General features: G+C 37.8%; 1 protein-coding gene across 6 annotated transcripts in view; it reads right to left on the reverse strand.

Moving 5' to 3' along the window:
- LOC122570047 (ras-related protein Rap1) overlaps positions 1 to 15,775 on the reverse strand; it is a 68,478-nt gene that overhangs the window by 29,199 nt on the left and 23,504 nt on the right. For 4 of the 6 annotated variants that reach the window (XM_043731874.1, XM_043731875.1, XM_043731878.1 and 1 more), the window contains exon 2: positions 8,267 to 8,378. The exons of the other annotated variants lie outside the window; for them this stretch is intronic. The gene's annotated coding sequence lies outside the window, so the exon portion shown is untranslated. The remainder of the gene's footprint in view (positions 1 to 8,266; positions 8,379 to 15,775) is intronic. 6 annotated transcript variants of the gene reach the window in all.

Below are 15,775 nucleotides of genomic sequence, written 5' to 3' on the forward strand. Positions count from 1 at the left end.
TCACGTCCTGGTCTTCTTATCTTACGTACGTCGTGACTTATCGTCCAACGAATTATCAAATTCTCATTTCAATTCTATCAGAAATAATTGACTGCGTGTTTTTTTACCCAAAATTTCCCACGTCATAGTCTTCTTATCTTACGTACGTCGTAACTCATCGTCGAACGAATTATCAAATTCTCATTTCAATTCTATCAGAAATAACTGACTGCCAGTTTTTCTACACAAAATTTCCTACTTCATAGTCTTCGTATCTTACGTCGTAACTCATCGTTGAGCAAATTATCAAAATCTCATTTCAATTCTATCAGAAATAATTGACTAAATTTCCCACTTCATAGTCTTCGTATCTTACGTACGCAATTTGCTATGAATTAAGAATCTCTTAATCTGTTTGACCCATCGTTAAAACAAATTGTACGGCACTCCAATCATCGAATAAATATATTTTATTCGAGATTTCTCCCATTATATCCGGCGCTTCATCGTGAACCAAGAATGCCTTAATCTACGTTTAACCGATCATTAAGCAAATTATAAAATTCCCCGATAATAAAGTCAACATTTTTCATTCCAGATTTCTGACATCCTATCCTTATTCATTATGAATCAAGAACATTTCGTTTCCACATTTTCGCCCCCTTTCAACCTCCTCTTATCACGGTTGTAACTTATCTGGCGAATATATCACGATAACTGTACGATATATTAGCGGAAAAATTACTTCCTGCAGCACTTAGTAAGTGCAATTTATTTCCGCGACACGAGAGGATAAAAAAGTAGAAGAAAAAGAAGGCGAGGAAGAAGAAGATGTCAGGTGGCCGGGGCTAAGCGAATAAGTCGAACCGCCTGTAATGCGAATAGTAATTCAATTTCCGTCGCGTAATAGAAATTACTTCGAGAATTATGTGATCTCGCCGGATTTTCCTCTGCCCTGTCCACGCCAATTTTTCATCGTCCCTGTACCAACGATTTTATCGCGAAATATTTGCGTATTCGAAAACATGTTAGTTGCGGAAATGAACTGTTTTTTACATTTTTTTTTACAAGCCATTTTCAAATATAATGTGTATATATATATATAAAGTCGTTTGCTCTCTATTTCGAGATTTCCAAGCACGTCGATTTTTATATTTGTAAAATTGAACGAGCATAATCGACTTATGGACCGAATGGCCACGAAAGACGTCGATTTAAATCGGTCAAAGTATTAGATTTGTATAAGTAAATTCAGAGACACGTACGAATGGAGAATGGTAAAAGGAAAACGAACAAATTGATTCGAGTACTACGTAATAATTATCTCCATCTAAATTTCCGTCGAATGTCCGAGAAATTTCCAAAGCAACAATAAATATCGCTATGGAAGTTTATTTATTCGGAGATTATTTCAAGGAGAAAAGAGTGTTTAAATTATACAGATCTTAATTTTTAAGCTTCTCAGAATTGGAGAAGAATTTGTTGAATTAATCGATACGATACGTTGATACCATATAACGTTATGATAAGAAAATCTTCTGGTGGAACAAAATTTTCCTTCAAATACCGTTTACAGGGAAATTACTGTGAAAGAAATTACTCGAATCTGTGAATAGGGAATATCGAACAACGCAGTTTGAATAAAACGACGATATACGGTAGAATCGTATACAGGAACGGATTTATCTTAGAAAAGGTCACGGGCTAAGTACCGTACGAGGAAGGATTTTCTCGAGCAGCGATTTCTCGTTTATCGTTCGTCTTGCTCGGGGAATTTCCACGGCATTGAAAAACGCGTTATGAAACGCGAGAATCCTTCGATACATCCGACGTACGCGTGCACGTGTTCGCATCGGGTCACAGTCAGGCAAAGAGAGGCCATGAAAATGAAAACCTTCTTACATACAAAAATATAGAGAAACAACGCACGTATTCCATTCTGTTCGTCTTATCCGCTCGCTCTCCGCATTTCCACAACGCCAAGCTGCGGTTATTCGCGTTAATAAGGCCGACCATATCGAGGAATATGGAATGGACAAAACTGATAACGATAAAAACCGAAGATACGAAGGAAATGGCAACTAGCAAGTTTTGCAAAGGCAAACACGAAATTGACACAGCCTTTTGCTCCGAGGACCAAAGAGAACAGAACGAGAAGAGAGAAACTCGATTGAAATACTCTGAGACTGACGCGAGAACAGCCAACTACAACAGGTAGAAACTCGTTTATCCGAAAGTTCGGATAAGAGAGGCTCACCGGCTATCCCCACCCGTTATATTATAAGTTCGGATACGAGAGACTGCCGTTCGGATGACCGAGTTTGTCTAATTCGTTTTCACCATTACACGATCTTTGGTTTCGCGATGGTAACTATAGAAACGGCACGTATCAGTTTACCCAACAATATGTCGTGCGATAGATTTGTGTGTGTGTGTGTGTGTATACAGGGTGGTTAGTAACTGGTGGTACAAGCGGAAAGGGGGTGATTCTACGCGAAAAAAGAAGTCGAAAATATAGAATAAAAATTTTTCGTTTGAGGCTTTGTTTTCGAGAAAATCGACTTTGAATTTTCGCTCGGTACGCGTGCACTTTATCACGTCTCGTTATAACGGATCTCACTGTAGATCGTTGTCTCGATGGATATTATCGTAGTTTAAGTTTGTTTTTATCGTAACGGAAGATTAGGAATACATAATGAAATAATATGAAGTAATATTAAAGTTTATTATTTTATTCGATTGTTTTAAAGTATGAAAGGCTACAATAATCTTTTCTTTCGTCCGTACCGAACGAAAATCCAAAGTCGATTTTCTCGAAAACAAAGCCTCAAACGAAAAATTTTTATTCTATATTTTCGACTTCTTTTTTCGCGTAGAATCACCCCCTTTCCGCTTGTACCACCAGTTACCAACCAGCCTGTATATATGCAAGTACAAATATATAAATGCTGCAGATATAAGGTGACAAAGAAACTCGCGGTTCACGCTTTTGTTTACGCCACAGAGTGCGCTCGTTGGTGTTTCTCCTCGGCCACAGGCAGGACTTCGCGAAATGCAATATATATATGTCGAATTATTATTAGAATTTTGTGTTGAATTATCATTAGAATTTTGGGTTCGTATCAATTCTTCATTCGGATTTACCATTGTTTAACTCAACTAAATTATATTACAGCTTTTAACAATATTCTTGGGTTCAAACGAATCCACGGTCAACGGGAAACTCTTTGTACAATAGATTATATATTTTCTCTGAATTGCAAATAACGTCAGCTGTGTCGCTCGGTTTCTTCTAGACTGACTCCCCGATATCAGTAAACTCTCCAAGGAGATCACAATAGAAGACTGCCTGGATCTTATTTGTCAATTACATATTGATTAGGAATATCAACAAAATTCCAGGCGCCGTTGCTAGGTAGTCCTGCATAGAGCCGACATTGCTCCTGGCCGGGGCTTGTCCGTTAATACAGCGCGTCCCTCAATATCGGTACTTCTTCTGTCAGGTTAAAACGTTCATCCCGTGACCGTGGCTACGTTCAGCGACTAGTTGTGTCACCTCGAGCCCAAGTATTCCAAAAGAAAGGCTCGATGTCCCTACATCTCCGACATATATATACGTAAGAACAAAATACATCAGTGATCCTCGTGTTAGGTAATAGAGGCTCGCTTAGGAGTTCGTATGTGTGAGGAGGTTGGGTCTGAATTTTTTGTATAAACGAGGGTCCACTGTATCAACAAGGAGACGTATATTACACGTAGCGTTACACGTAGTACGAGGATCAAATGACATAGATCTTCCTCGTAAAAATTCTGTTCGTAACTTTGTATTTCGATAAGACGTTTCAGAAAGGTAGAATTCGGTTGTTGTTGCCTCGCCATCGAGTTGCGACAATGTTTTCGCCACAGCTTCGGTGAAAGCGGAGGGCCAGGTCGGAAGCTAATTGCACGCGAGTTGTTCCACTTGTTCGTCGCTGTTGAAACGTTGTCCTCCTAACGTCTCTTTAAATGGTCGCGATTTTGTGGAACTCTGACTCTCTCTCCCACGGAGGAAAAGCCATACTTCCACGAAGCAATGTATCAAGTTTAGAGCAAATTTCGCCGACTGTTACCGTGCTCCATCAGTTCCCGGAACAGTTTCAACGTTCGCTGGCGTTGCACCGGTCTTTTGGATGCGATCGGCGTCCGCTAGAAGAACCGACTTACGCCATGCAAACGCCTGGGTTTTCTTGATAGTTTTTCACGTGTTGAGTTTCACAGCGACGGCGTAACGTCTTTGTGGAAAATGGTGGCAAGACGTTGCGAACGAGAGATCACGTACCTCCGTAACATTTAACAAGATATGTTTCAAATTTTGCTGCAAGTAGAACTTATGGGACGACGAAGATACCTAAACAATTTCCTACTTAAGAACAATAATTTATCATTTACAATCTGTCATTTAATAGACATCTCTATATTTCTTCCTCCTCCAGCGTACATCGAGATCGAACGAGAAGAGGAATGAGAAATCTATGTAAAACAACAATCTTCTTTTTATATCCAACAGACAAAAATTAACCAAACGTACGACGTATACGTGTTCCTTCCGCTGTCTTCAATCAACAAAAAATCCACCCTGTCGATTCTCCACCGCGTGCAACATCCGTAGAACGCGTAAAAAGTGTGGGGGAAACTCGTGTAACCGACGCAACTCGATTAATCTTATCAGAAGAACGAGGCATCGACTCGTAGCTACTATCTTGGTGGCAAGGGTTTACTAGCTCCTGCATCTAGGTAAAAGGATACGCGAAAGTTGCGAAAACCGATAGTTCTGCCATTAATTCCGCTTCGTTAGCGCTTCGAGAATGCTTCACGCGTGCTAGATTGAAGAGAATCGTAGAATGAGCGAGGGAGAGAGAGAGAGAGGGAAAGAGAGACACTGGAATTAATTCTATTTTGCAGAGAAGTGAGCTACAGTGCAAGCAATTGCATCTTGGAGTGTTCGAGGCTCGTGTTTCACCCTGCTTTAAGGACGACCTCGCTTCTAATTAACATAAATACTCGGCCAACGACGGTTTACAGCGAGTTCATTGTGCCGGCCACCCGCCAGCCTCCTCGCAAATATTGACGCACAGTGGATTTTATGGACAGATTATGGTTGCTCGAAATGGGATCGTAAAGCGTGAGTAGTAAGGGGGTGATTTAGTTGGCTCGGGGTTGGCTTTACTTGGCGGCTAGTGGACTGCGGATTTTGCTGCATTTGTGACAAGTTTGATGCTTCGAAATATGATACAAAGAAATATGTATAATATTGAATGTATTGTACGATCGTAATATTTAATAAGTTAATAATATAATTCAATTAATAAATACAGTTAATCAAATTATTGGCTATACACAGTTATAGTTTAGTAATATAATTATGGTTAATTATTTAGTTAACACTAACCTTACTTGACTCGGTCAGACGACCGGTTTCAAAATTTAATTTAAAATTGTACCTTTGTTCTTATTTCTTTCTTTCGTCTAACTTTATGTAAATTCTTCTATTACCCGATTAATCAGTTGCTCGATTATTTACGTAAAGTTGGACGGGCGAAAGAAGCAACAACGAATGTACAATACAATTTCGAATGAAAGTTCGAAGCCTGGCAAGGTTAGGTTAGGTTAATACTCGCTACTATCGCCTTCCGAGATCAACGTATATATTGTACGAAACATAAATACATTATTCGAAATCTTACAGCTGGTATATCAAAGTACAGAATTCGTCGAAGTGCTAACTATGTAATTTCAAATATTATCTATTCCTAGAAACACGATAGCGTCCCATTAATTCCGAACAATCTGCTCCATCTATTTCGAACCCCGTTTGACGTATTATTCGTTCACCCCATCTAACATTCGATACGTTGGAAAATACACAATGGAAGTCGGTTTACACGAACGAAATTTTAGCGGCGGCTGATTACCTGAACATTAGCCGAGCTTTTATCACCTGAATTGCCGCTCAGCGTCAATCCACCATATTACGTACACCTGTGGGACTCTTTTTACACAGCACCTTTCTTCCTCTGCGCGATTCACTTTAACACGGCTTTTTTATTTTAAACGGTTTATTCACTTCCACACGTTCTTTTTAACTCTTATGTTATTGATTATGTTATTAACTCTTACACGTCCCGCCTGTTTTTCTTTTTTCACGCGTTTCATCGTTCCACCGTAAACGATACCAATCTTGAACGTTTAACGCGATTTCAAAGGGATTTAGAAACTCGTATGGCTTGTTACGGAGAATTATCAAAGGAAAGAATGTACATCGACGCGACTGATACAAACCGGTCAGATCGGACGAACGTTACTTCGAACGACGAAAGTGACCTCTTGGCCGCTAATCAGGAAACTTGTAATGCTCGTGCTCGTACAATAATAATATGAAGAGTGACGCTGACCAAAATGTTGATCTTTGGGAAAAGTATTTTTTCCCACTTCCCTTATCGCGTTCCCTTCCCCTTCGTGCGTTTATCGAATAAAACGTCGTCATCGAATGCGCCTCTATGTTTTAACCAGTTGGCTGTTGCGCGTACCTAGGATGTGTAGTAAAAAGTAAGCGATGACGAGTATACTCGTCAAACACAGAGTAACGCAGAATGTTGCCATTTCTTCACGACGAGTATACTCGTCGATCATACTGACGAGTATATCCGTCGATCATACTGACGAGTATACTCGTCGATCATACTGACGAATATATCCGTCGATCATACCGACGAGTATATCCGTCGATCATACTGACGAGTATATCCGTCGATCATACTGACGAGTATACTCGTCGATCATACTGACGAGTATATCCGTCGAACATACTGACGAGTATATCCGTCGATCATACTAACGAGTATATCCGTCGATCATACTGACGAGTATATCCGTCGATCATACTGACGAGTATATCCGTCGATCATACTGACGAGTATATTCGTCAAAAACAGCTAACTGGTTGAATTGCTTTTTCTATTGTTTGCCTCGGTTTAACACGAGTTTCGTACTTTGTTGCAAACTAATCGTTTCACGACTTTTTTTTACGAACGTTTATCACAAAAAGCTGACCACGCGTCGTATGACACAATTCGCAGTTGCTAAAAGTTTGCAACGTTATTAAACGTTATTTGGGAGGAAATGTTTCGTGGAATCCTCTTATGTCTCGTACGAACACGAACTCCTATTAACCGAGCAAAAAATCACAGGTGGAAATAGGTCATAGGGAGAAATAGATGGACTCTTATTATACGAGCGACCTGATTATACGAACTAACTTGTCTCTCGTCAGTTTCACATGAACCAAGTTCTACTGTATTACGAGTTTCCTAATAACCAACCAATTAATTTTCGTTCAAAAAATTTGTACGATACACAGCGCTGCGAATAATTATAGTTTCGAACATACTTTCCGCATTATTTCCTCGATATTTTCAACGTACCACTGATCATGGCTGGATATTCTAAGCGAAACTTTTCCTTTTTTTTTTTGCAAATACTATAGAACATTAGGTGATATTACGTGGCGAGTTATTGCGTTTAATATCTGAGATTGAGGGTGAAGGGACGATTCTTCAATCGGAGACAATGCTGTTATTCGTAAAACTGCTACAGCAAAGATTTCGGAATAGAATTATTACCGTGACCGGCATCGGATGCCGATCTGAACACGATCGGGAAACTATGGGTGAATTCTAACGAGAAAAGTTTACGATCAGGCCACCTATAAAACATATCGTCGAGCCTGGAGAAAGAATAAAATTCGCGTGGACGGATATTCGAAACGAAACTTTAAACAATTTCAGTGGATAGCGTGGCCAACAGATTAATAAAGGCAATCAGAAATGGAGGCAAATTTCACTGAATATTAGATAAAGACGTAACGATATTAACACTGGGTTTGTAGTTTTTCACAAACAACGAAGTGCATAATTTAAAAAAGAATTTAATTTTGTCCAGACGTTAGAAGAAAAATGTTTGTGTCTATCGTATCTTAAGTTTTCTTTTTCTACACATTATAATATAAAATTATACGAAACGATTTCCTCAACATTTGCCCTGGTATCGTGAAAGATCTAGAAACAGGGTTGAATAATTATAAAATTATTCGCGCCACTGTATATGCACAATATAATATACTAATATTTAATATTTAGTGAAAGTCTTATGTAAAGATTATATGTTTGTATACGACAGAGCAAGAGTGGAATACACGTAGCTAATTTTGGGGTGGGACAAGTGGGTGGAAAAAATTCGCTGGAAGACTCACCGTCAGAAAATCCAGGCAAACGCAATCGATGAGCCACTACAAGAATATTCGAGTCGAGTACCGCCGCTCAACCTTGCACCCCCTTCTTGCTAATTCACGCAACGCCACTTCTCTGAAACGAGAACAATAGAAGCACATGAGGAAATCTGACGTTTAAGAACCCTTTCCTTGTTAAATGCTCTGAAAAGCGAGATAAAGCTGAAAAATGGATAGTCGCGTTGAAAGACACCAAGATTGTAAAGATGTCCAAGCTAAAGGATATTTCAAATGAAGTACATTTTAACGCTAGAACTATCGACCGGTATAAAACCAGTCAAAATGATTGATTTATAAAAAAAATACGTAATATTTTTTTGATCGTAGCTTTCTTACAAAAGAAATACCATGTCGCGTAATATATTTTTGGTGTTATTAACTCATCTGGGAATATGATCCCTGAACGAGAGTTGGCACGTTTATAAAAAGTTGTAAAACCAGTCACTTCGACTGGTGTGGTAGTACTAGTGTCAGCATCGTGATCGATCTGGAATTTTCCTGATAATCGACACCATCGTATCGAACGATAGGCGGTAAAAGTTCTAAAAACGTGTGGAAAGTTACACAAAACGAGGAAACTGATTAATTCGAGTTCGGTAAACCTTTTACGATTTGACAAATACCAGTTTATTTTGGCTGGTATTGGAACAAGTAACCACGATACAAAATTATTTCAATTTTGAATAAATAACAAAAAAAAAAAAAAATACAATTCATTATATTATTCCTTTGTGTGGTAGTTCTAGCGTTAATCTGCCCTGTACGAGCGTGGACTAAAGTCGACAATAAGGCTTCGCTCACACCGGCGACAATTTGTCGCTTACGAAAATGGCGTTCGCTCATATTACTTTATAGGAACGTGCGCGCGTTTGACGACGCGGCTGCACGACGACAGTTTTCTCGTTAGAACAAGAATAAATTGAACTTTTGATTGATAGAAGCGAGCACGACAAATTGTCGCTGCTACGCACATAACCTAACATGTATTATTACACGATCGTTCTTACTCGCGACAGTCAAGTGACACTAAACAGCGGCTGAAATTTATTTATATATATATATTTACACAAGGTATTTACGTTAAAATCTATAAAATAAGATCTATAAAACAAGAATAGTATCTGTTAAACTCTAAAATTTCTGTACAAGTAACTGGACAATACTTTACAATTTCACTCTGGTTTTTTCTTTAAACTTGGAATATATCGGGAATAGTTATCTAAAAAGATAAAATATCGTTTAAAAAGTGGAGCGTCATAAACAATTCTACGTACTCTTAACGCCATATCGAAACTAAAGCTAACCTAAAACAAACTATACAAATATATTTTTATTTTCTAAAAATAAAAAATTAAGTGCAAATTAAACGACAGAAGTAAACAGTTAGAAGAGCAATTTAAATTAACCTGTATCGATAGAGCGGCCGTACAACAAAAAAAGATTACGAGGCATACGACGAACAACGTTTAAAAGAATCTTACACGCGGTTCGGATTAGGATTAGGTTTCGCCTCTGGCGGACGAGTGGCGAAATAAAAATGACGAAATATGATACGATTTGTACTAGGTCGAGGTTAGGTTTAAGTAGTTTTAAAGTAGAATCAAAAGTACTTATAATAGTTTGCGACACCTTTTTCTGACATTTTGCTTATTCAAATAACGCCATTCGATATAACCAAGTTTGCAGGAAATCGGAAATACCGATGAAATCGTAAAGTATCGACAGGAAGAGAATACAGGAAAATAACCGAAGAATCGGATGGTCAGGTAGATTACAGTCGCCATTCTCCGTGGAAAGATTTTCCTAAGGAGCGTGCTTCGAACCGAAAGTAATTTTTCCACTGTATTCCGTGCTTCCATTGGACATTCCAAATGCGCCAACCGGATTTACCACGGTTCAGTAGCTCGGGTGCATCGCATCCATGGAAATCCGAGCGTTTCTCGCTTTATTGCAACGACACGAAAAAACACGAAGAATTACAGCCGCTGTATCTTAAAACGGTACACGACCTAGTGAACCTCGATTCAGCTTCGAGATCGACGAATTAAATTTCACTCTGTGGAAAGAGACATTTTCCAGACGAGAGAAATATCTTCTCTCAATATATCATTGAAGAAAAAAAAAATCTGACAAAAAATGTATCGATTACTATCATCTGGTTCTCTTATGAAATCAACGGGGAGATGAACAGCATCGTAGAATAAAATCTTGCAAACAAAGATTAGTTTTATACGTATAGGTATTAATAATAAATTTTATGATCTACATTTGCGTTGGTAGAAGGAAGATTTCTTTTTCACGTTAAATATGTCTCAACTGAAACCTTCAGACACGATACCAATGATATATGATAACATGCAACACGGTATGATAGCATACATTTTTTCAAATATTCCAAACTTATGGAACTTTATTATGCTTACGTTTGTGAGCAAATAGAAGATCTGTATTTAACGTTAAATATGGTTTAATTAAAAGATTCAAACACATAGTAGCAATAATGTATGATAGCATGCAACATGGTATAACAGCATACGTTTTTTGAAAGCTCAGACGCTATGAAACATTATTATGATTTACTCATTTAAGTTAATACAAAATTTCTTTATTTCACATCAAATATGATCAAATTAAAAGATTGAAATACACAGTAGCAATGACACATGGTAACACGCAACGTGGTAGAAAAATGTATATTTTCTGAAAGCTCAAACGCTACAGAGTTTTATCATAATCAAAGTCCATGAACAAACAGGAGACTTCTGGTTCATGTTAAATATAGTTGAATTAAAAAAATCCAAACATATAATGGCAATAATATGCGATAACGTGCTTATTTAGTGGGACTATTTTTAGCTGTAATTGTACGCTCAAGCCTACTATTCACGCTGTGTATTAATTTTGCTCGAAGCGTATATTTTCGCGATAAACATGTTTTGCAACTTCCATGTACATTTTCGTGTTGATTTCAAATCTTACCATTACGATAACTCCTCTCGCGTCTGACATTTCGCCGATGACAAAATTTCGAAAAGTTGCGCGATAATAAACTGATAAAAAAAAAATGTTCCTTAACATAATTTGCGAACATACGAACATACTTCGATGAGCGATTATTTTTTGAGCGATTGTTTCGTGATCTGAAAATTGGGAAACAGCTAATAACGTAGGTGTAGAAGCTATTTGTGGCAGGTTGAACGTTACTCAAGAATTACGGTGTATCTAAGGAACACGTTATATTCTCCGTAGCATGACGCGATGTCAGGAGTAAGCTGATTCTCTTGGCGTGTAATCATTGCTGAACAAGCTGTAGATTCCTTCTACGCTCAGATATTCCATGTTAAGATTCTGCCATAGTTGGCTTTCCTCTATCTTCTATCGGAACTCAACAACGCATTCAGTTATTTCCTTCAAACACGATATCTCTACGGAAGATAAAGCAATCTACGAGGTAATTAGCTCACAACTAGAAACTATTAGGTATAAAAAAAGTCGTTCCAGAGATACCAGGCGTATGATAATTTCACGCTAATCGAGACACCAATATATCGTTATCTTTCGTTGCTACTTTGTTGGCAACTAAGTGATTGCGGATTTTGTCATTAAATGGCACTGACAAAGTCCGCAACCACTTATTTTCCAACCCAATGGAATCAATCTGAATCGTTGGTCTCCGACGAAAACAACAATTTTTGCTTCAAACGTCAAGAATTACACTCAATCTATCTATTATTGCCTAAGTTATTGAAGGAAATACATGTAGACGATGTGAAAGGCGTGACCTTGGAAGAGGAACAGCAGGTAGGTTTGAAAAGTCTCACGGGAAATCTGCAAGTTTTTCTTCTGATCGTTCGAGTTTCCATTGTCACTGGTAGCGTAAAATTCAGCAGAAATTCACCGTGAATCTTGATAATCTTCTAAATAGTTAAATTATCAATCCTGGTTGCTCCACTTTTTCCACTTTACCTACCAAACGACTCGATCTTTCGACTCGATCCTGACACAGGTCAACATTAGACTGTAAATAAAAATTCTTCGTCCCAATCTCGTCCATTAAACAACGATATTCGATACGGTCGATCCAATCGCGTGTATCAACTTTAAAGCTCGTTTTGTTGGCCACTGTAAGCGCGCAAAGGGGTTGAAAAAGGAAGAATAGAAAGAGAAGGAGCAGCGGATTTTCACGTCAGCACACGCTCTGCCTGTTGTTGACTCGTCTCGATTCCAACTCGCGAGCAATTATCCTTCGATCGTGCGAGTTCGAAGGATTAATACGTTTCGCTCGCGTCACGTCATCGTTCTTTGTTGCGACGCGTTTCTCTCCTCGATTTCCGGTTATTAGCTACGGCACAGTTGCTACCAAAAGCTTTGCAACTCGCCGTACACCGGCGTAATATTACGTTTCTTCGAAGAAACTGAAGTGCAACGTGACGGGTAAAGCGAACGTTCGAACGACGAATTAACTTTGAACGTTGAATTAATCGAGCGCGAAACGACGGTTTAATTTACCTGCTTTTACTTTGTTTTTCGATCACAGAGGCAAAGAGGAAGAATTGTTCGATATGGTGCGAAGCAGATTAAAACGACAAAGCGAAACGAAATTCTATCGATGAAATTCGAACAGCTTAAAGTTCCCATTCTAACTTCGATTTTTTATTTTAAATTTAGTTGTAAATTCAATTAACCAGCTGATGGGAATGTCGCGAATTTCAATTTTCCTCTTGCAAATCGATCGAACCTTTCGAGTAGATCGGTTTGTCCTAGCGATTTAGCAAATTCTGTCGTAGCAATTGTAACACTGATATCTGTAATCGTAGAAGATGGATTGATATCGGAACACGATCTGGCGGCAGGAAATTTCTACAAGCGATAAAGATTGCGTTTGCGTTCATTACATTCGTTTGGCTTTATTGATTTTTCAAATACAACGAAACTTCAGTGAAATTTTCTCCGTGATAGCGTCAACCTTCCCTTTGACGATAGCTGTTGAAAAGGTGAAATATTCGATAAAAGCAACGCCTAATTTTACGGGTTCGTAGGAGGAACATCGAGAATCTCGAAACAAAATTTCCCATGAAAATGAAATAATCGATAAAAATAAGCTGGCAAATTTCAAGGTTATGTTTCTTCAATAAACATGTCTTCTACAAATGTTTCAGAGTTTCTTTCAGTCGAAACAAAATTTCCCATGAAAATGGAATAATTTGATAAAAATAAGCTGGCAAATTTCAAGGTTATGTTTCTTCAATAGACGTGTCTTCTATGAATGTTTCGGAGCTTCTTTCAGTGAAAACGAAATTTCCCATGAAAATGGAATAATCGATAAAAATAAGCTGGCAAATTTCATGGCTATGCTTCTTCTATAGACGTGTCTTCTATGAATGTTTCAGAGCTTCTTTCAGTCGAAACAAAATTTCCCATGAAAATGGAATAATTTGATAAAAATAAACTGGCAAATTTCAAGGTTATGTTTCTTCAATAAACATGTCTTCTACGAATGTTTCGGAGCTTCCTTCAGTCGAAACGAAATTTCCCATGAAAATGGAATAATCGATAAAAATAAGCTGGCAAATTTCAAGGTTATGTTTCTTCAATAGACTTGTTTTTTACGAATGTTTCAAAGCTTCTTTCAGTCGTTTTCAACGCGTTATAACGTAGCTTTGGTTTTTCCTTTCTGACTGAAAAATACGACACAAAGCAGGATAGATCAAGCTGACCTTTCGTGGTCCATCATTTTTACGTTGAAGAGTAGTTACTATTATTGACTTTTTCGTCCAGTCGGCAATTAAGAACGCTGTCAGTGATCCATTAAAGCATTATGAAGCTCTTTGACGATGCTTAAGCGGCAAGTTTCGTAGCCTGCCCGAAAGACTTTTAACAACCATGACATGGCGGCTCCTCTGTCTCTTGCCATTTACTCGCTGTACAGTGGATTATCGAAGGTGCCAAAAAATAAAAAATAAAAAATAAAAAAGGGAAATACGTGCAAAGATATCGCGATCTTAATTATTTATGTTATCCGTCTTAACCGTGACGGGCAATAATAAATAATTTATTTATCGAATTTAAATTTATCATTAATTTAATTCTTCTACTTTAAGTAATTTGAAAGATGTATATACTGGGTTGGCAACTAAGTGATTGCGGATTTTGTCAATACAACCTAATCACAAAATCCGCAATCACTTAATTGCCAACCCAATTTTCTATTTCGAATTTTGATTCTGTGGCATACAATGTTGTACTTAAATACGCCACACTAAATCCTGGTAAAAGACAGTACATTGGAGTTTGTTTTATATTCGTCATAGGACTGTACGCGACGATATATCAAAGTTTTGTTTCAAATCACGTTGCAATTTACATACTTCGATTCGAATACGTAGCTTAAATCTTGCTGACAGGCAATGATTCCTTATATCATATTTTACAGGAACAAATGTATATCCTGACCTGATTCTGCCCGGATATTTTGAGAACAGCGGATTAGATCGTTGTCAGATGCGTCTACGAACTGTTTCCACGATTAATTTCGTGTGCTGTGACGTGCTATTACCAAGATCATAATTAATCTTGCCGCTGACAAATTCGGTAAACGACTGTCAGGCATGTTCCGAAGGATCAAACAAATACCAACTATCACATTCCCTGCGAATATCTCTTCTCTTCATTATTATTATCATTATTGTTATTATAATTATTATTCATTTTTAATTTAAGCAATCAATTTATTTTTTATTATTTTGCACGTGTTTCTATCATTCTTTAACCCTTTGCACTCCTATGACTCAACAGCAGTTTTTATCTGAGAAGCTCCTTTCTTTGTCCAGTCCCACTCGACGTTCCTTCAGTCTCATTTTATTTTTGTGAAACGTGCGAAAGAAAAGCAGAATTGCATCCTGAAAATCGTTTCAAGATATATGGTACGCTTAAAAATTAGAAAATACAACAATACTGTGAAGAAAATTGGTACTTAAGTTTATTTGTTTCTTCCTTTATTTATTTAAATTGTCTTATCTTTCTGGTTAAATTAAATTTCAAATAAAACACCTAAAAGCGTTGGGAGCTGCTTGCCAACGAAATTGCAATAAAATTCGAAGTGCAAAGGGTTGGCAGGTGTTCCATCTTTACATCGCAGGTTCGTCGTTTTGGATAAAACGTCGAATTTTTTAAGAAATTAAAAATACCGGTATTTTCTCGCTGAACGATACATAAATATAAATTTCATCCGAAACGCAAGTCTGTAAGTTGAAAATGTGAAACTACAGGCAAGAAAAGACTGAACGAATTCTATAATTCAGTGCGTTAAAATTTTCCAAAAACGTCAACGCAGGAACTTCGTTTAGGAAGAAACGAACGTGCAACCGACGATCGGACGATTCTTACAGAAAGCTTAATGTTCATAGAAAGTCACGAAATCAATAGGAAGAACGAAAGCAGATATATAGAACAGTGGGAAACGTGGGTAGATGG

This window comes from Bombus pyrosoma, linkage group LG8, assembly GCF_014825855.1.
Source record: "Bombus pyrosoma isolate SC7728 linkage group LG8, ASM1482585v1, whole genome shotgun sequence".
Classification (NCBI taxonomy): Eukaryota; Metazoa; Arthropoda; class Insecta; order Hymenoptera; family Apidae; genus Bombus; species Bombus pyrosoma.